At 42.0% G+C, this 27,367-nt stretch overlaps 2 long non-coding RNA genes across 2 annotated transcripts in view; one reads left to right on the top strand and one right to left on the bottom strand.

Moving 5' to 3' along the window:
* Positions 1-27,367, bottom strand: part of LOC125630586 (uncharacterized) — a 217,377-nt gene that overhangs the window by 108,866 nt on the left and 81,144 nt on the right. The window contains exon 6 of the long non-coding RNA XR_007354707.2: positions 4,621-4,637. This is a non-coding gene — a long non-coding RNA (uncharacterized LOC125630586). The remainder of the gene's footprint in view (positions 1-4,620; positions 4,638-27,367) is intronic.
* The window catches only part of LOC142070574 (uncharacterized), an 85,893-nt gene continuing 72,089 nt past the window's right edge, over positions 13,564-27,367 (top strand). The window contains exons 1-2 of the long non-coding RNA XR_012666446.1: positions 13,564-13,617; positions 13,816-13,884. This is a non-coding gene — a long non-coding RNA (uncharacterized LOC142070574). The remainder of the gene's footprint in view (positions 13,618-13,815; positions 13,885-27,367) is intronic.

The raw sequence follows: 27,367 nt of genomic DNA, 5'->3' as shown, positions 1-27,367 counted from the left end.
TTTTATTTTACGCAACAAAACTAATAATTCTTCATAGACATAGAAATATTAATGTTACTACAATTTTGCAAATAAAGCATCAGAGAGTGCACATACACAAGCAAAAGTGAGAAATTAATAAGTTGGTTCCATTTACCTCTGAAGTAAATTGGTTTTATATATACGAATTTTAACAGAGAATTTGTAACAGAATATTTATGAACTATTCTCAGCCCATTAATATGCCTTAAAGAAAAATAGTTCCTGCCAAAAATATATATTTTAACCCAGCCATCTGAGGGGCAAAATAAGGACACTTCTGCTTCTCCAAGCTACACAGATTATTCAGAGATCAAGTGTAGATTTCAGCCACAAGATCCACAGAACACTCTTTTTCTGCAAAGTTTACAGCTCATGCATAAGATTTACTGGACTTCAGGCTTCAGTGCAAAGGGGAAAAAAAGCAGGTTTTTCAGGGAGGAGGCTGCAGAACAGGTTTCTAGGCCAATGATTTGCAGTGATATCAGCAAGTAAGAATTATTAAAGTTGCTAGATTAATATAGCATCACTTTCACGTTTGATCATGCAAAATGCTGAGCATTTAACTGTCATGAACTTCAGTAAAACTTGAGGTTGCTCTGCACCTCAGAGAAGGTGCTCAGCACTTTGCATAATCAGGCCTCTCTTTTATATAACTTTAGAATACGGTTTGCGTGAAAGAAAACTTCATATATTTGTCAACCTTCTGTTGCAAAAAAAATCTCACTGGTATAGACATAGCTTGATTTCAATAGCTCTGCTCCACTATAGGGTAATGAGAAAAGGCTTTATATAGCCATATGTTCCTTATCTGTATAACAACTGGAAATGGGCTCAATTGCACCAGCAGATTTTGCTGCTGCTGACATCAGTGATGTTATTGCTTCACCTACATGTTGTGCACCCTTAATATTGAATGAAATTTTCATTTTTATGGGATATACTATACCAAATGGAAAAGAAAGATGCAGAAGATGAAATGGCCTACATTAATTTATTTATGAGACCCTCCTATACGCACCATATTCCTCACATCCTGGCTATATGTTAGTCTCTGTAGAATTGGTATGCAGTTTTCAGAGCTTCTAGAAACATGGTGAAGTTGCTCTTCATGGCTTCAAAATCTATAGTTGAAAGTCTGAACCTATTGAAGTCATTGGCAAAACTCCCATTAATGTAAATGGGGCCACAATTTAACACTATATTTATTCTACTTATATTCTTTTATCAATTTGCTCTACCTTAGACTAAGGACATTGGGGCCAATTCTGCTCCCATTCAAGTCAATGGCAAAACAACTACTGATCTCTAAGGGCTTCCTCCTGCTCCCATTGTTTTATAATCTTGGCTCTCTCAGCAAGACAGAGGTGACAGTGGCTATATTTTCAAAGTACCATGTATGCCATGAAATTTGCAATAAATAAGAAAGAGTAACTACTTTGAGCAGTTATAGGACTGGAATCACTAGCTGGACTGTGTATAGGCAATATCCTCATATTGTGATAATGGTATTTATTAAGTTGCATTCAGAGGGAAATAAAATTGATGTGTTTGATATTACTAGCGCGTATATATTATGTAGGTTGTCTGTGTACGATTGATAAGAAAAGGGAGTACATACTATTGCTGATTCAGTTTGTCTCACCTTCAAGGTTTGCTGCTATTGTTGGCTTTTTTCCTTTTTTTAAAGCAGATCTATTTCTAATGTTTATTTTCATTTCTATTGTTTTCTGTGTAGCTCTGTCTTCACACAGTAGTGAGATGTAACAAAGGGAAGAGATGTACGGAGTTGGCAGGCAGATGGCTCAGGAGGACCAGAAGCACTGCTCATGTTGTATTCTTGAAGGTGTTATACACTAACTATGCTGAGCATATCTTGTTTATATGCAGGAATGTTCACAGTTTTTATATTTACTACACTTCTGTTCAAGAAGTAATAACCCCACAGTAACAAGGAGCTTTAGGCAATCTGTTTAATGTACATTTCTTTTACTATGGGAGGTTTAAGTTAGAGATGGCTTTCAAATCCAAGGTTAGAAATTGAATCCAAATACAAGTTTCCCCCACAATTTGGAAGAAAGGGGGTTTAAATATGATGTTATGGTCCAAGCTCATCACTGGTATACACAGAGCGAAATTCGTTCTTCTTCCTTCCTTCCCTCTCTGATGGCCCAGTTCTGCTTCCTTTAATCATCTTTATTTACCCAGTGGACAAGTAGTAGAATTGGGCCCAAAGGAACAATTTTTTAAAGTTACGGTAGAATAAGATACTTCCCTAGTATTCAAATATTGGAGTGAAGGAACATCATGTAAAAAGGTTTGGGGTTCTCCTGACTTGTACCAACTGTTTGATAATATATGCTAATTTGTACACACTGGTTCATGTCATAGGCAAATAAATAAAGAAATAAAAATGCACCCCTGAAATAGCCTTTTAGGGCTTCTGTGAATTCTTATACTTCAATGGGCATTGGTTGAAGCCCTTTATGAGCACCATATGCACCGATTTTTGAAGGGCAAGAAAGGAAAGATATAGATATATATTATTATCTATATATCTATAAAAATTATATATATATATATATATGTAATAAAATGTATATGTCACACACATACTACACAGCACACACAAGCACACTTTTTTTAAAAAAAAAGAGGCACATTTTAACATCATGAGTCAGCAGCATGCTTTTGACATGGCAAACAATTTCAACAAGCATTGGTGCCATGATTCTAGACGTCAATATATTCATTTTCTGGGAGGGGAAGAAAAACAAGTACTTTGTGTGATTAGGTGATTCTAGTAAGGGACACACAAAATCTTGGTGTCTATGGTATAATGCAAGAGCAGTGAACAGAACTTACTTGTCACGGCATATATCACATGAGGGATACTCCTATAAATTTTTCCCCAATCTACTGGTCATTGAGATATATCAACTTTGCATCTTTATTTATTTATTTTATACAGTTTCCTTTAAGCCAAAAATGCAGAAAACAGTAATAAATATTTCAGTGCCTGACTCAGACTGCCTGGAACAGATTTTAATAGATTACATTTTATGCTGCAATCCAAGCATTAAACTGCCAGAGTTATGATTAATAGAGTTGCATTCTAATGAAAGAAAAAAGCAGCTCTAAGAGAAGAGAGCTGTGTTCTACATTGCTATGACAACGACATGATGATGGTGCTACAAGTGGGACAAATACAATACAACAACAGCAGGAAGAAATGCTTTTCTGAAAGTACAGTTAACTTACACACCTTTCAGATGATAGAGTAATGATATAAATTATTGCAAATGTAATAAAAATTGAGGTGGGAACAAGCTCCATTAATACTATATTTGTCTTTGGAAGAGCCCTCATAAAAGAGAAAGATATATTAAAAAATATGTATATATGTTAATGGATAGACCACAATATGACTATTACAAGTATGGAACCTAAAATACCTGCAAGAAGGGCTGTTGTAGGTTGTATCTCATTTAATAATATTGAGAAAACCTGCATATTTCCCTTTAGTGAATCTCTGCTTCATTGGGGCAGCAGTCAGTCTACAAGATATTGCCTCATGTATGGTCATCTGTTATGTTAACGTACCCAGTTCAGAGATTAGTCATTGTTTTAGTAATTGCTTGGTGACAACTAGGGTCATCTTCCATAAATCACAACAATAATGATATAATATTTTCCTATGCTCCACTATAGTTCAGACGGAACATAGGTAACGATTCTTAGATGGAGTGATTGAAAAAATTCAGGATCCCTTGGCTACTGCTTAGATACTGTAGACAGTGGTGTAGTTCTGCACAGACATAATAGCAAAAAACCACAGAATGTGAATTCTTGCTAAATCAAATAGAGTTAACAGTAATGGGGGGGACCCTAAAGTGACTAATCTCAGAAAACTCTTTGAAGTGTTTCAATTTAATATTCATGACAGAAGCTTTTATGTCTTTTTTTATATCCTCAAACCATGCCTTCCCTTCACATGACTGTCCAAATAACATTTTTCTGTGTTTAATAGGATATGTATCAAAAAGAGCATGATGTTGCAGGTTGTACCTTTCCCCAAGACACTGGCCACATAACCTCCAAGATACTGTTTCATTAACAAAGAGTGAAACTAAATACAAGTTAAATCGAACAAGTGGAATTTTATTAAACCCTGTATATTTCTCTGTCCATGTGACTGAGTTGCTTCCACCCTAACTTCACTCATTCCCTGATGTCCAGCCAATAACAGACTCTCCAGGGAACATGGGCCCTCTGACTCCAATTCCACTGAACATGATATAGATACAATCAGAAGTCTCCTATGGGGTGAACTTTAGATTTTAAATATATTTTCAAATCCAAGTCCTAGCTGAATATTAATCAAGTCATCATGCCACCTATAGCTTTTCTTATTAGAAATATTTGACAGACATAATTAAAAACAAGCTGGTAAAGGAAAATAATTATGCATTTCATCATAATTAACAAACTTTGTTTAGTTAAAAATTATATTTTTGATTTGAAGGACGTCTTCTCTCTATAATCTACTTTTTGCAAACATAGGTACCTTAAGCTTTGCCAAGAAACAGATAGATTACTCACCATCTTTCCCACGCATGCTGCCAGAAAAATGAAAAACAAAGGAGTTAAAATATTTGACTTAGAAATATCAGTATTGACAACGATTAGTGTTGAAACATAATGAGGTTTAATTAAAGCAATATAAATGACTTCCTGCATTTCGCATATTAAGCCCTACTCTTTATCTAGGCTTAGTGTCTTATACATTCCTACAGATGAGCATGTAAACTAAACAATAAAGTTCAGAAAATATATTGTCTGTCCATAGTACATAGGATTATTTCCCCTGCATTGTCATCTTTTTTCATTTAAAAAAAATTAAGAGTCTATTGTCAGAATAACAAGAACAGTATTTTTAAACCAGCTATATTTATATACATTATATATTTTTAAATTACACATTTTACAGTATATACATTGGGATTAGGAATAACCTCTCAAACACTTTTTTTAAATAATGACATTCCCCTACCAAAAATGTTAACTAATTACCTACCAACACAATCAAATATAAAGGAAATTACCAGTTAATCCAATGTTAATATACACACCAATTTCATCTCACATCTTTCCAAATAAACCACATAAACACCACCAATACACTCAAATACATCTCGGAACTATGTCACCAATGTGGCTGTGGAGTTCTTGGCATAAATCTGAGAGGGAAGGTGTAAAGGGGGGCGTTAAATCCTCCTTATGTACCCTAATTCTGAGCTACAGAGGAAGCTGGGTCATCCCCAGGACAGATTGCAGCGCTCAGACGTGGACACCATTTCAAAAAGGTATAAGGAAGCCCCATTCCCCTTTCCCCATGCCCAACCCCTATGCCAGCAGCCAGAGCGCCCAGTGAATGATGTGATGACACAGAGTTGTGATGACAGATCTATGTCATTTAAGGATTCCTTATGCAGTGGTAATTGTTCATTGGCTAGATCTATTGACATTTAGGGATGCTTTGTACTGCTAGTATGTTGCTAATTCCAGCATAACAGAAAATCAGAGCCAACAGCTTCACCAAAAGCTCAGTTTCAGTTCCAGTGTAAAACCACCCACACTGCACACATCCAGGGTATGATTCACCGCTCTTACTTCACTTTTACACCTGTGTAACTCCTAAACCAGGACCCCAGTTTCTCATATTCACACTTAAATGTACAACCTTAACTCTGATTTCAACCAGATTAAGATACGTTCCCCATATAAGTCTGTAAAATGTTATTTGTACATAAGAGTGTGAGGCCAGAATTAAGGTTATGTGTTTTGGTGTGATTGTGATGAACTGGACAGGATGCACTGATGTTGGTAAACCTTACAATGTATATAGGAGGCTCAAGCTACGACAAACAGGACCTGGGAGTAGGGCTGGTCAATGGGACTCCCTGCTAACTCCCGGGTCTCTTTGGTCTGTCCACCACTCCAGCTATAGTTCTTAGCCCAGTTCCCCTGTATTGCTGCCTAGTTCCATTTTCTTTTTCTTTTTTTTTTTTACATATCCCCTCCACATCCCCCCAAAACTAATACACATTAAAATTCATTGGATAATGATGTAGAGATCATGGAAACTATGCAAGCAGTGACTAGGGAACCAGGCTGGTTATTGCAACTGGAAACTGGGTAGGCAATGTGACTTGGGCAGGGATGGTAGCTGGGAAATCCACTTCACAACCCCACCCCTTAGCTCCTTCACGTGCTATCTTCCTAATTCCCTAGCACTGATGTCTTCTCTATGGTCTTAACTATAAAAACAACTAGGAGTCTGGTGGCACCTTAAAGACAAACAGATTTATTTGGGTATAAGCTTATGTGGGTAAAAAACCCACTTCTTCAGATGTATCTTGTTTTTGTGGATACAGACTAACATGGCTACTCCTCTGATACTTTCCTAATTATAGTCCTTGGGACCCCTACATCCTAGATGCTCATATGCATCCCCATTGGGGAACATGGAAACCCCAGTCTGACCAATTAAATAATGTTAATTATATTATAAAATCTACCAGACCACAGAAGGTAAACCACATGAAGAAGCTGGCTCATAGTGGTAATGCAAACTTCACTTCTAGACAACTTTGGCTGCAACTTTCTATTTCCTCCAGAATAATGAAGCACAGAGGGGATACAATAGTGCTCTATAAATATACTGGTAGGGTAAACTCCAGGGAGAAAGAAGAGCTATTTAAGATCAAGGATAATGTTGGCACAAAAACAAGTGGGTATAAACTGGTCATGAATAAGACTAGAAATTAGAAGAAGGTGCCTAACCATCAGAGTAATGATGTTCTGGAACAGCTTTCTAAAAGGAGTAATAAGGGCAAACAACCTAACAAGTTTTCAAATGTAGTTTGATAATTGATGAATGGGATTATATAATGGAATTATAGCAGGGACTGGATTTGATGACCCAGGAGATCCCTTCCAATCCTATATTCTTCTTGGAATAGATATACATCATAGAAGGGGGCAGTGACCCTTTGTTTCCTGAGAAATGGAGCTTGCTGTACAGCTGTGGACACATATTTTTCAACTTATGCTAGTAACATCAGTACACAGGTAAGTAGTTTGTGGGGAAAATACTTCCCTAGGAAAAAACAAGGGGAACAGAAGATGCTCAACACCACTTATAGCTTTTCCTCTTATTTACTAATTTTAATGTTTCTCTCTTCATGTTCCATTCCTCTCCTAATTTAGTTAGAGAGAGAGAGAGAGAATGTGTGTGTGTGTAGTGGTAAATGTTGATAGGATTTGTAACAAACTAACATGGTCATTGTGATGCAATTTTCTTCTTTTGAAATATATTTCTTTTATAACTGAGCTATAAAGGCTTGGAGCCTTTCAAAGCTTTGTTTGAGCAGTCTATTAAGGGCTATGAGCCCCCAGACAAAAACTGCCATCTGTTCTTTATTTTATATTTGTGTAGCCACTAGTTCCAGAAGGCTTTGACAGAGAGGAATATATTTGTGTAGCATAAAACTTTTGCTTAACTGTTCAAAAATATTTTTACATCTCATTTGCAGCATTTGTCCTCAAGAAGAAGGTGGATTTTAGCCAAACTACACTCCCAAAGTAGTAAGTTTTCTTTAAAATTCGTTACCACATCACATTAATTAAATAATTTGAAACACAACTCTTTGTTACACCCTATTCCAGGAAGAGAAATAGAATATACGCTGACAAATGAAACTGCCATTTTAAATTACTACTGCTTTAATTCTACAGGGTGCCTGAAGGAAAAGGGTGTAGAAGTTTTTATTATTAATAATAATAATAATAATTATTATTATTATTATTATTAAGAGGAAATGAAGTGGAAAATGACATTGGAATCTCTTTCGAATGGCAATTGCCGTCTTATTATTTTCAGTATGTGACACAGATAATCACATATCATGGAGCAGAAAATGAAGTCTTGCAGAATCTTGATAATTAGATCATTAGGACTCATTATGATCCTCCAGTGTGACCTCTAATACAACTGATAACAAGCTTTATTATTTCATTGCTGTGTAAGTCTACAACTATCAGTCATACATGTCTTAAGCATTACTGTGTTCTCTTTCATATGGCCATATTTTAAGGCCAAATTAATATTCCTCAATGTGAAAGGGGCCCAGATACAGAACATCAGAAACTCTTTTAAGGTTTAAGGAGAAGAATCTTTTTGGAGAACAGATGAATTAAATTTATTCTGAAGACCAACACAAATCAGTATCTTTCACAGAGCCCTGAGTACCATTGCGTTGTTTACTTGTACAATTAAAAACACATGAGTAGGAGCAAAATCTATACACATTGTTTATGTTTATAGCATTTGTTTATCTATTTCTCACCTGCTCAGGAAATGGAAAGCAATTTGCTTCTAGAAGTAGCCTATTGCCTTAAGAGACCATACCTTCTATTTGTTCCTTTATTGGTAATCAGGTACTACTTTTCAGCCTCCACGCTCTAAAGGAACAATACCTTCACATTTCTAGCACAGGCTGGTTTTTTTTAATTAGAAAAAGTAGGAGGTGTGTGCATCATAACTATGAGAGAACTCTTTGAGATCCTGAAGGCAGTAACCATCACACCCATAAAAGAAACCAAATTCTAATCTTCTGGTGAGAAGTCCAACCCAGAGGTTACACCAGTACAAGTTAAATGGTCTGTATAAATCTGCGCTTCTAGATCACATTATAAAGGAGGAAAGTATCAATGGGCACTGAAGTTTTCTACGCAAGTAAAGGCAACCTAAAAGAGACAGGATACGTAATGGGACTTTAATACCAAAGTTTGGGTTCCATGCATAAAATCTAAATGGATATGAAATATTCCAGACTAAATCTAACATTTTTTAAAAATATTTTAAAAAGTTTAAATAAGAATGATCAAATATCCCACTACATTGGCGTGGCAGAAGCATGTAACTTCAACAATGACTTATAAACTACGTCTCCACTACACCCCAACATATAAAGTTAAAAAATAAAGTGGGGCTCAAATCCATGATAAAAATCTCACTGAGACACGAGCCCCCACCCCAAGATCTCCAGTCAAAGAAGAGGTTTCAGAGTAGCAGCCATGTTAGTCTGTATTCGCAAAAAGAAAAGGAGTACTTGTGGCACCTTAGAGACTAACAAATTTATTTGAGAATAAGCTTTCGTGAGCAAAGAAGAGGTATATTAAAAAGGATAAAAATGAAAAGGCATATTGTCATAAATATAAAGGGAAGGGTAAACCCCTTTAAAATCCCTCCTGGCCAGAGGAAAAATCCTCTCACTGTAAAGGGTTAAGAAGCTAAAGGTAACCTCGCTGGCACCTGACCAAAATGACCAATGAGGAGACAAGATACTTTCAAAAGCTGGGAGGAGGGAGAGAAACAAAGGGTCTGTGTCTGTCTATATGCTGCTTTTGCCAGGGATAGAACAGGAATGGAGTCTTAGAACTTTTAGTAAGTAATCTAGCTAGGTATGTGTTAGATTATGATTTCTTTAAATGGCTGAGAAAAGAACTGTGCTGAATAGAATGACTATTCCTGTCTGTGTGTCTTTTTTGTAACCTAAGGTTTTGCCTAGAGGGATTCTCTATGTTTTGAATCTAATTACCCTGTAAGCTATCTACCATCCTGATTTTACAGAGGTGATTCCTTTACTTCTATTTACTTCTATTTCTATTAAAAGTCTTCTTGTAAGAAAACTGAATGCTTCTTCATTGTTCTCAGATCCAAGGGTTTGGGTCTGTGGTCACCTATGCAAATTGGTGAGGATTTTTACCAAACCTTTCCCAGGAAGTGGGGTGCAAGGGTTGGGCGGATTTTGGGGGGAAAGATGTGTCCAAACTACGTTTCCCAGTAAACCCAATTAGAGTTTGGTGGTGGCAGTGGATATTCCAAGGGCAAAGGATAAAATTAATTTGTATCTTGGGGAAGTTTTAACCTAAGCTGGAAAAAGTAAGCTTAGGAGGTTTTCATGCACGTCCCCACATCTGTACCCTAGAGTTCAGAGTGGGGGAGGAACCTTGACACATATAAAAACAGCAACATGTGAATTTCTGTATTGGTTGAGACCCAAAGTCCATCTAATTCAGTATTCTGTCTTCAATGCTGGCCAGCACTGGATGCTTTGAATGATAATGTAAGAACTCCACAGGAGACAGATATAGGTCTTATCCTAATCTTCAGTCATTTGAGATTGGCAGAAACCCTGCAATAAGATAGTTAATATATGCTCCATTTTTATCATTAATGATAGTCTTGTTATCCATATAAATGTTTAATCCCTTTTTGAATCTTGCTAAACTCTTAGTGTCAACAACTTCCTGTGGTAATGAATTCCACAGTCAAAGTATGTGTGGTATGAAAAAGTATTTCCTTGTATAGGTTTTGAATTTGCTACTTTTTAATTTCATTGAATGTCCTCTTGTTCTTATATTCAGAGACATGGAGAACAGATACTCCTGATCTATCTTCTCTACCATTCACTATTTTTATATAATTATGTCCCTCTTATTAGTCTTCTTTCTAAAATAAACAATTCCTCTCAATCTGTCTTCACATTAGAGTTTTTTCCATGCCCTTGAGCATTCTCATCATCCTTTTCTGAACACTCTCTAACTCTGAAATAATCTTTTTGATATGGGGTAACCTGTATGTCACTCAATATACCAGATGAGGGCGCAATATTGATTTATATGAAGAGGTTATAATATTTAGTATATTATTCTCAATCTCATTTCTTATGCCTCGTTTTGCTTTTTTGACCACAGCTGCACATTTAGCAGAGATCTTCATTAAGCTGTCCATGATGGCACCCAAGTCCCTTTCCTGAGTTGATACAGTTCATTTAGAACCCTGCATATATAGCAGGAGTTGAAATGTTTTGCTCTCATGTGCATTATTTGCATTTATCAAAACAGAACTTCATTTGCCATCAGGTTGACCATTCACCTAGCTTGGTTAGATCTCTCTGATGTTCCTCATGTGCCTCTCTCTCTTATCAAATCTTGTAACTAGTAGATAAAGTCTCAGAAAAGATATTTACTGTCCTATGCATGTACAGTTTTTAATCTTAATAATATAATCATATTAAATACAATCAGACGTCTTAAAGATGTCAGAATCATTGACTTCCTTCTTTCTGTCCTCTACAAAGAGAGATTCAAATGGCTCTCATGGGATGAAAGATCACCACAGGAGAAAGACGGGGAGGAAAGACAGGTGCCCAGAACAGTAAGATAGTCTTTAACATGCTATCTGCCACACACAAACAGCAAATATGAACAAGAGAATCATTGCCATTCTTTACCATGAAAGTAAGAGTTCAGTAGCCACTACAAAATGAAGATAGGTGATAAAACAAGACTTAAAGCAACTATGATATTTTAAAAGGATTAAATTCACTAAAGAGAGTGAACAGAATTACCTGACTCTTAAGAGAAACATACAGTAAAGCATTTATCAGCAGGTAAACATTTTCAAATCATCCTGTTTCCTAAGTCATTAAGTGCTCAGATTCCAAGTCAGCAGAGGTGGATTTACAGTAAATACAGGGTGCCCTGGCATGGGACCCCCAATGTCAGGGGGCCCCAGGGCTGGGCACCTGTGGGGGCAGAAGCTTTGTCCTGCCAGCTCCTGGGGCTCCTACTGCAGGCTCCGCAGCACTGGGCAACCAAGCTCCCCCCTTGCCCTCCTCCCCCAAACACCATGTTCCTACCTCTCCCTCTCAGCACTCCCCCCGCCACCAAACAACTGTTTATCAGCACTCAGGTCACTCCAGGAGGGAGGGGGAGGAGCGGGGCCACAGCACACTTGGGGGGAGGAGGTGGAGAAGAGGTGAGTGCGGGGCCTTGGGGAACGGGGTGGAATCGGGGCAGGGCAGAGCAAAGGCGGGGCCCCGGCATTCCCCACACACATACACCCCCCAGCCACCTGCCATGAGCCACTAAGGTCAGGGGGCTAGGGTGAGGCAGGGAACACTCCCACAACCCCAGCCCTCACCCTTAGCCCTGACTCCTGCACCCCTCTCACACACACCCAGACCCCTGCCCTCCCTGACTCCTGCACCCCCCACATCCCCACCTCCACCCTGAGCACCAAACGGGAGCTCCTTCACCACCCACCACCCACATTCCCACCGGCACCCCTCTCACAAATGGGAGCTGCCCCAGGTAAGCGCTCCAAACCTGACCTCCTGCCCCAATCCCCAGCCCGCTCCTTCACCCTAACTCCCTCCCAGACCCTGCACCCCCAGCCATGACTCCTGCACCCCCTCACACACTTCCACCTCTGACTCCTGCACCCCCTCACACACACCCAACCCCCTGCCCACCCTGACTCCTGCACCCCCCCCACATTCCCACCTGCACCCCTTGCACCAAATAGCAGCTGCCACAGGTAAGCACTCCACACCCCAACCCCTTGCCCCTGCCCCAGCCCTGAACCCCTTTCCGCACCCTAACTCATAGCCAGACCCTGCACCCCAACCCCCAAGCCTGCTCCTGCACCTTAACTTCCTCCCATACCCTGCACCCCAAGCCCTGAGCCCCCTCCCACACCCTAAATCCTGGCCAGACCCCACACCCCAATGTCTTTTTACATTTTTTTTTAGAAAGCATTCTTATCCAAAGCGCTTTACAATAGCTAGCTAATGGTACAAACAATATTTGGAAAGACCATTAAGTGGTCCGCCGAGACCCTCAGCGATTTTCAAGTGCTCTGGGGAAAAATAAGTTAGACTACAAAAACACTCACTTTATTTTCCTTTACTTCCTATTACTGAGAGGAGGATGAAGAAAAAAAATGAAAAACGAGGGCAAGGGGGGGAGATAAGAGAGAATGTTCTTTTTCGTGGCTGGGTCCCAAAAAGGGCCCCCAAAAATGAAGCTGAGCACAGGGCCCCACTAATTCTGAATCCGCCACTGCAGGTCAGGATCTATGCAGGGTGGATTAAAATCTCTTCTGCACATTAAAAATTTCAACCTAAATGTCTCTTTGAAAAACTAAAAGCTGGCTTTAATCTTGCAGGAAGTAGCATAGGAAATTTAATTCTTAAGTGACAGTTATTTGAATCTAGAAGTGATTTATCCCATTTCCTTAGGGGAACTGGTTATTTAAATACATTTCAATTCTAGAGCACAGAAGCATAAAACTCACGGCTCCATATGTCTGTTTTAGAGTCTGTTTTCTAAAGTTCAGGGACTCTCAAATAATTAGAATGCTTAATAAAATTGGGGTCCATTCTTTCTCCCCATCCATCAGAAATCTCTTCAGATTTCCATTTTCAGCATCAGCATGTGCAAATTCCCAATTCTCATTTAGTTATCAATTCATTCACTTTACTTGGAAGTTATTTGTTTTGTTTTAATTAAGGTGGCAAACATGCCCTCAAAACTTAGACAGAAATTCTTCAAGATCATTTGTTTTCTTTCTTTCTTTATTCTTTAATGTTTATTCTAGCACAGCTAACATAAACAGCAAAGACAACAAAGAGAAGAAAGGTATCTAACCTGGAGTAGAAAGTCAATATCAGATTTTACAGCAAGGTAAGTAAGACAAAACTTCTTAATTATCAATTGCTTCATTAAAATAATAATCTAACAAAGGATATTTGACTAGTTAAAAATATTTGCCTGTACAATTATATAATAATGGTCATTTTGTTATTTGGCACCAGTTTAGGGTTCTTTAGGGTTTATCTAAAGTAAGATAATAAACTAATTCCCGGAATTATTCCCTTTCAGATAAAGATATAAGCAGAACATAAAATGCAAAGTTGACAGTAAAAAGAAGACCAGAGAACAGCCTGACAGGTAAGTAAAGAGAATAGGAGAGGAATGATAAGAGAAAGAGGACAGGGAGAAAAGGAGGGGATGGGTTGAGGAGGGAGGGATGGGATGGGATGGGTTGAGGAGATTAGAGGGGTCTAGGGTTTTGTGGGAGCATTGAACAAAAGGCTTCCTGATGGGGAATTTAACCAATTTGATGCTTCCAAAAACAGGGACCATATATCTAGAGCCAAATTTATATCTGTGGATGCATATATATATATATATAGGCCGGGAGAGTGCAAGATTAAGGATATCGTGGTCGGCGATCCCTCAAGGTTGAGGATGATCTCTTTCACAGGTTTTATTTTTCATGGGTCCTTTGGTGACTGAGGTGTCCGGTTCTTGAGCCACAGGCTCATTCGCAGACATTGTAGATGGTGTTAGAAGACAGGGTTGGGCCGTGATTGCTCCGTGACAGTTGTCTTTCCTGGCATTTTTCTGCAATCAGGGCAAGGAGATTTTCCTCAAAAGTGGACATTCCCTCTCTGACAAGTCTTCGCCAGTTATCCCTGTCCTGGGCTATCGTCTCCCAGTGTGTGGTGTCGATGCCACAACTCTTGATGTTTATCTTGAGAGTGTCTTTAAAGCATTTCTTTTGGCCTCCCCGTTTCCTTTCTTCTTTGGTGAGTTGGGCATACAGCAATTGTTTCGGTAAGCGTACATGAGGCATGCGCACACAGTGCCCGTTCCACCTCAGCTGGTGCTGGATAATCAGGGCCCGAACACTGAAGATGTTGGCCTCTGTGAGGACACTGACATTAGTGCAATAATCCTCCCACTTTGTGTTTAGGATCTTCCGAAGAAAGTGCTGTTGCTGGTGTTCCAGGTTTTTCAGCTGTTTTCTGTAGGTCACCCAAGTCTCACAGCCGTAGAAGAGAGCTGGGATTACCACCGCTTTATAAACTAAAAGTCTAGTATGTGTTCTGATGTTGTGATTGTTGAATACCTGGCAAGACAGTCTGCCAAAGTGAATTCTGTGCTGAAACTCGATGTTTATGTCTGCCCTCTGTGAGAGATGGCTGCCAAGATAGGCAAAGTATTCTACATTTTACAGTTCTTCTTTGTCTATGTAGATCTTCCTTGCTGGGTCTGAATATTGAGCGGGGACTCGCTGTTGGAGAACTTTTGTTTTGCTGTGTTCTGAGTTGGCCTTAAGCTTTTGTAAGCTTCAGAGAAGCAATTAAGGGCTGTTTGAAGATCCTCCTTTGAGTGTGCAACTACATCACAATCATATGTGTACTGGAGTTCAGTTATTGTTGCCGATATTACTTTAGTTCTGGCACGGAGACAAGAAAGGTTGAAGAGGTTGCCATCAATCCGATATTGGATGCCAATGCCCTGTGGTAGATGGTCTTTGTTTACTGTTTTCATGCCTGCTAAGACAATGGAGAAAAGGGTTGGTGCCAGTACACAACCTTGTTTTACGCCAGTTTGGATGACAAAGGGCTCAGAGGTAGAGCCACTGCACAGGATGGAAGCAGTCATCTGGTCATGGAGGAGTCTTACAATGATAAATTTGCTTGGGCAACCAAACTTTGACATGATTTTCCACAGAGCCTCAAGGTTGACAGAGTCAAAGGCTTTGGTCAGATCAATAAAGGCCATATACAGCTCCTGATGTTGTTCTTGACATTTTTCCTGGATCTCCCTCGCTGATAATATCATGTTAGTTGTGCCTCATGATGGTCTGAAGCCACACTAAGACTCTGGAAGTACTTCCTCTGCAAGAGGGAGCAGTTGATTCAGAAAGACTCTACCAAGAATATTCCCAGCGACTGAGAGGAAAACAATGCCTTAATAGTTATCTCAGTTGGCCCTGTCTCCCTTTTTGAAAATGGTCATGATGTTAGCATTACGTAAGTCTGCAGAGATTTCTTTGGTGTCCCAGATTTTGAGAAGCAGCAAGTGAAGCTTATTAGTCAGTATTTCCCCCCAACTTTCAGTACTTCAGCTGGTATGCCATCAGGACCTGGTGCTTTGTTGTTCTTCATTTGTTTAATTGCTTTGAAAACCTCCTTAGGTGTCATAGAATCATAGAATCATAGAATATAAGGGTTGGAAGGGACCCCAGAAGGTCATCTAGTCCAACCCCCTGCTCGAAGCAGGACCAATTCGCAGTTAAATCATCCCAGCCAGGGCTTTGTCAAGCCTGACCTTAAAAACCTCTAAGGAAGGAGATTCTACCACCTCCCTAGGTAACGCATTCCAGTGTTTCACCACCCTCTTAGTGAAAAAGTTTTTCCTAATATCCAATCTAAACCTCCCCCACTGCAGCTTGAGACCATTACTCCTCGTTCTGTCATCTGCTACCATTGAGAACAGTCTAGAGCCATCCTTCTTTGGAACCCCCTTTCAGGTAGTTGAAAACAGCTATCAAATCCCCCCTCATTCTTCTCTTCTGCAGGCTAAACAATCCCAGCTCCCTCAGCCTCTCCTCATAACTCATGTGTTCCAGACCCCTAATCATTTTTGTTGCCCTTCGCTGGACTCTCTCCAATTTATCCACATCCTTCTTGAAGTGTGGGGCCCAAAACTGGACACAGTACTCCAGATGAGGCCTCACCAATGTCGAATAGAGGGGAACGATCACGTCCCTCGATCTGCTCGCTATGCCCCTACTTATACATCCCAAAATGCCATTGGCCTTCTTGGCAACAAGGGCACACTGCTGACTCATATCCAGCTTCTCATCCACTGTCACCCCTAGGTCCTTTTCCGCAGAACTGCTGCCTAGCCATTCGGTCCCTAGTCTGTAGCTGTGCATTGGGTTCTTCCGTCCTAAGTGCAGGACCCTGCACTTATCCTTATTGAACCTCATCAGATTTCTTTTGGCCCAATCCTCCAATTTGTCTAGGTCCTTCTGTATCCTATCCCTCCCCTCCAGCGTATCTACCACTCCTCCCAGTTTAGTATATTTGTCGGTGGGTTGGCAAAAGTTTCCCAGATTGGGTGCTAAGGGATGGAGTCGATGGTGCATCAGTCACAGTCGATTCTCAATTTAGAAGCTTTTGGTAGTGTTCCTTCCTGTTCTCTTTGATGGATTTGTTATCTTTAAGAAGGCTACTACCATCTTCAGATCTCAGAGGTATGAGGCCACATGAGCTTGGCCCGTACAGGGTCTTTGTCTCACAAAAAATCTCTGCATATCATGTCTATCAGCGAATGTTTGGATTTATTTTGCTTTGTCCTCCCATCTTTTGTTTTTGATTTCTCGGATCCCCCTTTGAACTTCAGTTTTGAGCTGATGGAAAGGGCTCTGCTTCTGACTGGATAGTGGTTGGTTTTGGCAGTCGCAGAAAGCTTTTCTCTTATGGTCCAAAAGGGCTGTAATCTCAGTGTTGTTGTTATCAAATCAGTCCTGATGGTGGCGGGTAGCAAGGCCAATAGATTCCTCGCAAACCTCATGGATGGTCTGTTTTCGGGCTTACCAGTCTTCTTTGACACTTCCCGTCCCTCAACAGCTGTTTGGCGGCAGCCAGGTGGGAAGCAGTGGGAGGTAGGTGGAGGAGCGGGGACGTGGTGCGTTCATGGGGGGAGGAGGAGGAGGTGGGGCGGGGGGAGGGCAGCTTGGCTGCCGGTGGGTACAGAGCACCCACTAATTTTTCCCCATGGGTGCTCCAGCATTCAAGAGTTTGTAATATGTTGGGGATGGTCTGCAGTGGTATAGTGATGAATAAAAGTATATTATCTGCATATAAGCATATTTGTGTCTCTTGGGATCCTATTTTTATATCCTGGATCTCGTGGTGCACTCTAATTTGTATTGCCAGTGATTTTAAGGCCAAATCAAATAGGACAGGGCATAGACCTTCCTAGTAGCATAGTGCAAATTGTAAGGAGGGAGTTGTAGTTATTGGGTACAATATGGGAGCTAGAATTGGAGTACAAAAGTCTAATCCAGAAAATAAAGAGGAACCAAATACAAATTTTGTAGCATGCTGAACAAATACTTCTTATTAAACCTGTCAAAAGATTTTTGTGCATCCAATGACAAAATGTCATCTGGTTTGAGGTGGTTTGATAGTAGGACAATACATTGATAAGTCGACAAGTGTTGTCTGACTCATGTCTCTTGTTTAAAATCCACCTGGTCCAGGTGCACTGTGTTACTTATTACTTTTTCTAATTGCCCAGCTAGGATTTTAATATCAGAATTGATTAACAATATTGGTCCATCACTAGCAACTTCCTGGACATCTTTGTCAGGCTTCAGCTTGACTGAGTTAGGACTTCATTTATTGAAGAGGGCAGAGTGCCTCTATCAAAAGCCTGAGTGTATACTTCAGCTAGTTTGGGTGCCAGGGTGTCTTTGAATGGGCCTAAAATTAAGTTGGAAAGCTGTATAGTCCTGGGTCCCTACCCAATTTCATGTCACTTAGGGCAGCCATAATTTCAGAGGTACGTTATGGGGAATCAAGCCAAATTTGTTGCTTTTCTATTAGACGGAGGAGTTACAGATTTGGGGTGTATTCCTCAAGTAATTGATCATTGGGGAGGGAGTTCTCTAATTGCAAGCATTGGGAGAATTTAGAGAATTGTTCATAAATACTTTTTTTATAGTATTATCAAAATAGGTGGCTCAGACCAGAGGGAATTGTGGGATATTAGCTTTTAGTGAATTCACTAAACTAGGCAGTAGTAGTTTCCCAGCTTTATTGCCAGATTTCCAGTACTTCTGCTTTAGTATTCAGTGAAAATTCAGCCTGCAATGATGTTATTTTATTAATTTCATGTGTGAGATTGGTCACCCCTCGGAATTTATCCAAAGAAGGGGGGATCAACACAGCTGAGATTTGCCTCCTTGAGCCTTTCCATTAAGTTCACCGAGGGAGGTGGTGGAATCTCCTTCCTTAGATATTTTTAAGGTCAGGCTTGACAAAGCCCTGGCTGGGATGATTTAGTTGGGGATTGGTCCTGCTTTGAGCAGGGGGTTGGACTAGATGACCTCCTGAGGTCCCTTCCAACCCTGATATTCTATGATTCACTAGCTCAGTTTGCCTGTCTCTATTTTTATGGGAAGAATAGGATATTATCCTGCACCTTAAGTATGCCATGAAAGTGTCCCAGGTCACTCTGGATATGGAGGGGTTGCCATTAGTCTCAAAGAAAATTTGTATTTCGTTCTCCAAACTTTTTAAACTGTGTGTCGAGATGGAAAGAGGAGTTTAACCTCCATCTTCTTGTAGCCCTAGTTTTTCAAGAGATGAGAGCTGCAACACCAGAGGTGTGTGATCAGAGATCACAATCACTTATATTTTTTTATTAAGAACAGAACTCACCAAGCTACCCAATGCCAAAAAATAATTGATTCATGAGTATATGGAATGTGAGGATGAGGAAAAGGTATAGATTCTGCTGTAGCCTCCATGTATTTTACACCCAGTTCCTCCATCTGGACAATAATGGTCTGCCTAGAGGAGAACTGAGAATGCTGGAGTCTGCTCCGTCTGTCCAAAAGCAGGTCTACCAAAGTCCCCCCCCCCCCGATAAGCAAATTTTCTAGGGAGAGGTCAATTAATTTTGAAAATAATTGATTGAAAAACCAGGGATCATCTTTCTTGAGGGTGTAGAGGTTAACAAGAGTGCATTGACATTGGAGATATGAACTTAATTAAGAGTCTTTATCAGTTGATAGGATTGGTGTGTTCAGCTTTTTATTGAACAGGATTGACAGCCACCTAGATTAGCCAAGTAATTACAAAAAATGCCATCACCTATCCAAATGTAAGCATTTGAGTCTCAGACTCAGTGAGGTTGGTTTCCTGGAGGAATATTATATCAGCTTTCACCTTTCTTAAGGGAGACATTTTTCCTTTTCATAGGGCTACTAATTCCTTTCATGTTCTAAGAAACACATGAAAGTAGATTAGTTCACAGGGGGAAGCATCCCAATATGAATCTTATGCTGTGCCCATTGAGACCCAGGGACACAAGTAGGGTGAGGAGTCCAGGGTGAATGGTTTCTTGGGGCATTCAAAAGAGAGGAGGAATAAAAGACGATAGAGTGGCAACAGGTTAAGTGCTAAGTGGGTAAGAAAGAGCTGAGAGGAGGTAGGATGGGGAAAAAACAAAGGTGTGAGAGAGCAATATCCTTGAGTCACAGTGGGAGAAAAAAAACTAGGAGATGAGACGGCAGCCTGAATGAACATATCCATTTAACTTGAGACACATTAAATGGATTAAATATATAAAATTAACGTGACACATATTAACCTGTCTGGATGGGACATCAAGCAGGTGACACCATCAAGTATTTGGGCACCATCACAGACAGTGCTGAAGGATGCTCGAAAGATGTGGACACTCATATAGCAGCAGCCATTGCCATTTTTCAGCACTTCAGCAGCCTCTGTGGGTACATCATGTCATCAGTGTTGCTACAAAGCTGCGGATATATAAAACCAGTTCCACGAACCCTGCATGGGAGTGAAACGTGGGCACCGAAGAAGGCTTAGGAACACCGGATTGACATTTTCGTTGTCTCAGTCAACTGCTCCATATCAAGTGACAGGATAAAATGAGAAACTAGGCTATTTGGAGCCAAAGCCAGCAGCGGCCTCCATCAGCACTGGTACAGCTTTAACGGTATGTGTGACAGGTTTCAATCGGTCCACCGAGCCCCTAGGGGGCAATGGAGAGCTATGGTCCCACAGGCAGGCCTTAGTCACACCTTTCAGGTGCTGGGGGAATTAGCGGAAAAGGTGTGCCAACCCGAGTCTGCAGCGCGCCCCTCCGGCCGGGGGGAGCGCCTGCACCAAGTCTGCAGCGTGCGATTCTGCTACCCAAGGCAGGTTGGCCGGGGTAGGGGAACGCAGGCCCACCCAACTCCACTGCGTTCCAGCCCAGGGCCCTGACAGTGGCGGGAGGCGAAGGTCCCGCCGCTGGGTCAGTGGGGGGCCATCCGCGCCCCACTGACCAAATACACCCACCGCACGGTGCAGTTCTGCCCCTGAGCTACTTCCTACCCGGTCTCTCAAGCAGGCCTCTCTGGTCCCTCCAGCTCGTCAGGTTATTCAGCTGCTGGCAGCTCCAGCTCCCCCTCTGTGTCGGGCTCACGCTGGCCCGGGTTACAGCCAGGCCCCTCCAGTTCCCCCGGGTACTCAGCGGCTGGCAGTCCTGGTCGCCACAGGCCTTCCTCCCGGTCAGGTTCCTCCTGGCCCAGGGCCTCCCCTGGGTTGGCAGCAGGATCTGGAGGGAGCAGCCTGTGTCTGTCTCCCTTCCTGGTGCTTCTCTCACTGGGCAAAGGGCCCCGCCCTTTGTACTTCCTGTCCCACCCCTCCCCTTCCACGGATTGGCGTAAGGTTGGTCTGGCCCCGCCCACTCAGGCTGAGAGGGTGGCTCTTTACACTCTGGTTTGGAGGGGAGCCATCCTGGCTCCCTACAGTATGGATATATTTTTATAAGAATAGAAAACCGATGAATTCCAAAGCATGTATAACAAGGAATGCCACTACGTGGCTAGCACTCACATAGGCCCCCCAAAAGCTTTAGTGGCCTGACACAATTGCCAGTGATGGACATAAACTGAATATACAGTCAGACTACTTTAAGCACTTTAAGATTTGTAAGGATGTCACATCCCTTTGGGATTTCCCATGATGATGATGACCACAAGATTGAGGGTGCCTCTATGCTAGAGATTTATATCACTGCAGCTCACAACAGTGTGATTGCTCTGAGTGGTGTGTGTGTGTAATTTAGGGTACTGGGTGGAGCTGAGAACAGCTGGGCCCCTGCATGCAGCAGACTGGGATAAGTGACAAAGCCAGTGCTCTGAGCTTTCAAAGCTGTCACTGAAAGGTAGACAGGAATTCTGGGATAGTTCTGCAGGGACGGGAAGCATTGATGCAGCTTCTATACTAGCACTTGTAGTTTATTCTAGCACTGCACCACGAGAGACCAACATGGTGGTGGACAACACGGTGGTTAGCCTTGCTCAAGGCAGTGGCAATCCAAATGATAGAATTAAAGTTTGGAAACTTTTTTTTTTTTGCACGGAATTGTAGAGCATTTCAAGTGATCAAAGGGATCTATATGGTGGGTAGCACAGCAAATTTCTCTGCTATATATAAGGCCAGTATCCCACACATGGTAGGAAAAATTACCTAAGGAGAAGCAGCAGACACAGAGATGCAGTCAGGCTGGATCTTGAACAAGGAGCTGTTTTTCTGAAATTCTGAAAGTGCCTATATAACATATCTCTCAGTTTTTACTGAAAGATGTGGTTTGCTTTTGCCATCTAATGGCTTTGTTCATAGTGTACGTATGTGTTCATAAATTAGAATAGGAATATACTATCCTTTGTTTATGTCCCACTTATTTATTCTCAAGGGGGAAACAATCCACTTTGGGGCCAGGTCCTCAGATTGCATAAATCAACCATTGTTCCATAGAAATCAACAGAACCAATTTACAACAATTGAAGATCTGCCTATGAGACTCTAAAACTTTCTCCTTGGAAACCATGACATATTCGTTTCCTGAGCAGGGAGTGCTCAATGAAGAGGTCTTCAAAATATAATTGAAACTTAGTTGCCTCCAACTAGTTCATGCTTTGAACAACATTTGACTACAAATTCTAAGAGTTAAAAAATAAAAATATCCATAACAATAATATTTATAGCATATATTAAAAACAAAAGCTGGGAGTCAACATATTGTCAGGGTGTGTAAAGTGGGCTGTCTCACCTACTGATTGGAACCAGGAGTAGCATGAGGGTCATAGTAACTGACTTTGACCCTTGGTGGGGACCTTGCAAGTGTCAAAACTGGGGTCAGGGTGAGGAAGCAGGAACCAGGCATGGTAACAGAAACAGGGACAAGGAATAGGAGCAAGGCAAGTAAGCAAGGACTTGATCTCAGAAGTCTGGACAGCAACAGGCCCAGACAAGGGATGGGACAGGAACAGGAATCTTTATACTTGGTGGTGTCCAATCAGCAGTCTGCGATTGTCATTTGACCCTGCTGAGTCAGCAGATGTAGCTTCTGATGTGGGGGGAGGAGGGTATTAGCAATAGTTTACTCATCAGCACTTGCAGCTTAGTGATGTAGAGGATAAGGCTCCTGCTTAGCAATCCAATAGACCTGGGTTTGAGACTTGCGGACCTGACACCACCCTCTGCTGTCTAGAGTGATTCCTGGATGTTACAGGGCAAGGCCTCTCAGGATGATTCCTGTGGAAGGCCTGTACTTTTTCAGGGGCATGCACATGATGAGCTGGCTCCCAAGATTGTTCTTTGGTCCCATAGCCCTCCCAGTCAATCAGATAGTAGAGTCCCACTGCACATTTGGAAATGCAGGATCTTGTGGATGAGGTACTCCTCATGGTCTTGAACTTGAACCAAGGGTGGAGGAGGCCCATGCCATCCAGGCAATGGATTGTCAAGGAAAGTCTTCACAAGGGAGACATGGAATACTAGGTGGATCTTCCAGGATCAAGGAACCTGTAATTCAAATGCCAACGGATTGATCTGCTGAATAATTGTGAAAATTCCTGTATAATGATGATCTAATTTGTGTGCAGGTTAGCCAGTCTGTAGGTGTTTTATGCACAGCCACAGTTTCTGGCCTACCTTTAAAGGTGGGGCTTCTTGGCTGTGTTGCCAAAAGGTGGCATTTGTAGCATGTCTTTGATACTTCCAGGTGCTCCTTTCGGTTGCCATGATCTGTACTAGATTGGATGCAGTGGAAACCATTGGGAATGAGTAAACAGAAGGGTGGAAGCAAGGATGCAAACCATAGTTGGAGTAGATGGGGCTGGATTGGGTAGAAGCATGTTTCAATGTGGAAATTTAGCAAGTGGGAGTAATGCAGCCCACTTGTTTTGACAGTGGTTCAGGAAGCAGTGTAGGTATTGTTTGGGTACCTGGTTGATCCACCCCGATTGACTGTCTGTCTGAGGGTAGCATGCAGTGCATGTATGGGGCTGGACATCAGCTTCCTACCTGCATACAAACTAGGAGCACAGTCTGTGTTAAGATGGTCGGGGAGGCCATGGAGGTGGAAGATATGTATAACCAGAAGACACACAGTAGTTTCCACAGTAAGGAGACATGAGTATGGTACAAAATAGGCCTTTTTGGTAAGCTGGCTCATGATAGTTAGTATGGTGTTGTGGCTTTCAACTTTGGATAGTTCCACTATAGAAATCAAGGTTATGCATGATCAGGGCTGGGAGGGGTTTTTGGATGGCATCAGGAGGCTGAAAGGCCCACTCAGGGGTAGTTTTATTTGAGCACAGGTGTCACAGGATCAGACGTAGGACCAAACATCAGCCTGCATTTGTGGCCACCAGAATGAGTGGGCTACAATGCAAAGTCTATGATAGCCCAAAGTGACCTGCCCAAGGAGCATCATGATCTGTGTGCAGCACTTTCAACCTTGGGAAACTACCAGGGACACATAGGCAGCCATTGATATAGACAAGATTGTTGACCCAGGAATAATAGTGGCAAAGTGGTATTGGAGAGAGCCTCCTTAGATGATATTATGAGTTTAAAGAGAGGATCATTAAGAAGGGTTGCTCAAAGCATTGTAAGGATTCAGCGTCTTGGCAGATAATAGGTATTCTAGATTTTTATGGTTGGTTAAGATTAGGATGGGGAGTTTGGCCTCCCCGAGGTAGTGTTGCCAAGTCTTCAATCCAGCCTTGATGGCAGGTAACTCCTTGTCTGCTATTTCATAATTATGTTTGGCTGGGATTTGTTTTCATGAAGAATAGGCACTCGGATGCATCTCATGCTGAATCCCTGTTTCGTAGGACAGTACTGCCCTACATCAGAGACATCAGCCTCAAGGACAAAGGATTGGTCAGAATCAGAGTGGACCTGCATTGGGGAAGACAAGAAAGCTATCTTCAGATGTTCAAAGGCCTGCTAGGCCTCCAGGGGCCAGTGAAACTTTGCAGGTTTGTGGAGGATGGAAGTTATAGGGGCTGTGACCCTCAAGACATTTGGGTGGAAAAAAAAACTCCTGTAAAAGTTGGCAAACCCCATGAACCTTCAGATGTCTAAGATGCTCTGGAACTCAGCCCAATCCTGAATTGCATATACCTTCTGAGGGTCCATTTGTATTTGTCTGCTGACAGCATGAACCCCAAAAATGTAATGGATGATTGGTCAGATACACACTTTTCCAGTTTTCATATAACCTGTGCTGGCACAATCATGTGAGAACTTCACAGATAATGTGGTCATGATCTGCTTGCCTACTGTAAAAAATTAAGATATCATCTAGATGTGCCACCACAATCTGGTCTAGGATACGTTGAAATATGTCATTAAACAGGTGCTTAAAACTGGTGGGAACAGGGGTGAGTCAAAGTGTCACTACCTTGTTCAAAAGGCAGTCTTCCACCTGTCGCCCACCCTGATTCAAACTGGATTATATGCTTTGCTAAAGTCCAGTTTAGTAAACACCTGCACTGATCATACTCAGTCCAGGAGCTCTGGAATTAATTGCATACAGTTATTTAGTTCAATGACTTGTAGTCTACACAGAGTCTCGGATAATTATCTCTCTTCTTCACAAAAAGTACTGAGTCACCTATGGGGGAGATAGACCAGCAGATAAAATCTTTAGCTCTGTTTTCCAGGATGTACTAACTTGACGCTGCTAATTCTGATTTAGACATTGAATATATATGCCTGAATGGGACTTTGGCTTTGGGCTGAAAGGGGCCACCTTAAACATGATGCAGGGATAGAGAGTCTGTGTACTGTTCTTCAAAGACATTGTGGTAGTCTTGGTGTTTCACAGTAAGATGAATCCATCATGTAGGGATGGTGTTTCTAGGTCCAACATGACTGCCACCATGTGGGTTACGGGGGTGGAATCCTCTGGCTTGATGGCTTGGGGTTCGAATTCTTGAATGAGAAGCAATTCTCCCTATAGAAGCTTGACAGGAAGGCAATGACATGTTGCGACCATAACAGATAAGTAGGGCCCTACCAAATTCATGGTCCATTTTGGTCAATTTCATGGTCATAGGATTTTAAAAACTGTCAATTTCATGATTTGAGCTATTTAATCATGAATTTTCACAGTGTTGTAATTATAGGGGTCCTGACCCAAAAAGGAGTTGTGGGGAGATTGCAAGGTGTGGGGGTGGGGGAGGGTTGCAGTACTACTACCTTTATAGCTGTGCTGCTGCTGGCGGCAGCGCTGCCTTCAGAGCTGGTCATCTGGAAAGCAGCAGCTGGTGGCTAGGAGCCCACCTCCGAAGGCAGAGCTGCCACCAGCAGCAGCACAGAAGTAAGGATGGCCTGGTATGGCATTGCCACCCTTACTTCTGTGCTGCTGCCTGCAGAGCTGGACCTTCCGTCAGCAGCTGCCAGTCTCTGGCCGCCCCGCTCTGAAAGCAGCACAGAAGTAAGTGTGGCAATTCCACATGCCCCCAAGATAACCTTGTGACCTCCCTGCAACTCCCTTTTGGGTCAGGACCCCCAATTTGAGAAATGCTGGTCTCCCCTGTGAAATCTGTACACTATAGGGTAAAAGCACACAAAAGACCAGATTTCACGGGGTGAGACCAGATTTCATATTCTGTGATGTTTTTTTCATGGCCATGAATTTGGTAGGGCCCTACATAAGAGGATCATGATGAATGATCCAGGGTCCTCCTAAAATCAGGGTGAAATGTAGGGAAGAAATAAGGTTAAATCATAGGACTTCCCCGTGTGCACTAATCACCACTTAGAATAGAATATCAGGGTTGGAAGGGACCTCAGGAGGTCATCTAGTCCAACCCCCTGCTCAAAGCAGGACCAATCCCCAATTTTTGCCCCAGTTCCCTAAATGGCCCCCTCAAGGATTGAACTCACAACCCTGGGTTTAGCAGGCTAATGCTCAAACCACTGAGCTATCCCTCCCCCCAGTAGTGCAGTCTCCTGTGTAACCAGGCCCAGGGCCAATGGAGACACAGATAATGTTTCTATCAGATCCAGGGTAACCTTGGGTTGTACTGGGAGACCGAAGACCCAGGCTGCAGAAATTATGGATTTTTTTTTAAATTGTCCCTGTCTTCCAGCTCAGTCACATCCCATTGTATGGGAAATGTCTGCTCGACCTGCAGGAGCTGCAACTGCAGAGTAATCTGTGGAAGTGAAGATAAATGAGGAACCTCTGGGTTACAATAAATGTCAGGGTTTCTCTCTGGTGGTACCTAGGCTCTGGCCTCTGACTGGGGGTGGGGTTAGTCTTCCATATTATCAGTTTAGCAGGGGTTTTGACAGGACACCTGGATACCACAAGTCCTGCTCCTCCACAACAGAGGCAGAGGTTCTCCCATCTTTTGCATTCTCGTTCACCTGGGGACAGGCAGGGCTGTCCCGTGTTAGCTGGTATGGACTTGATCGAGGCCGAGCTTGTTTAGCCTGAGGGCTCAACCTTAACTATGTGGAGGAGGTAGACAGGCTCCTCCTTCATTCCAGGTGCTGTTCATGCAGTCTGGTGTCCAATCGGATGC

This window comes from Caretta caretta, chromosome 1, assembly GCF_965140235.1.
Source record: "Caretta caretta isolate rCarCar2 chromosome 1, rCarCar1.hap1, whole genome shotgun sequence".
In the NCBI taxonomy this organism is placed as follows: Eukaryota; Metazoa; Chordata; order Testudines; family Cheloniidae; genus Caretta; species Caretta caretta.
Note: the sequence above shows the minus strand (reverse complement) of the source record. Positions and strands in the feature narration are given on the sequence as shown.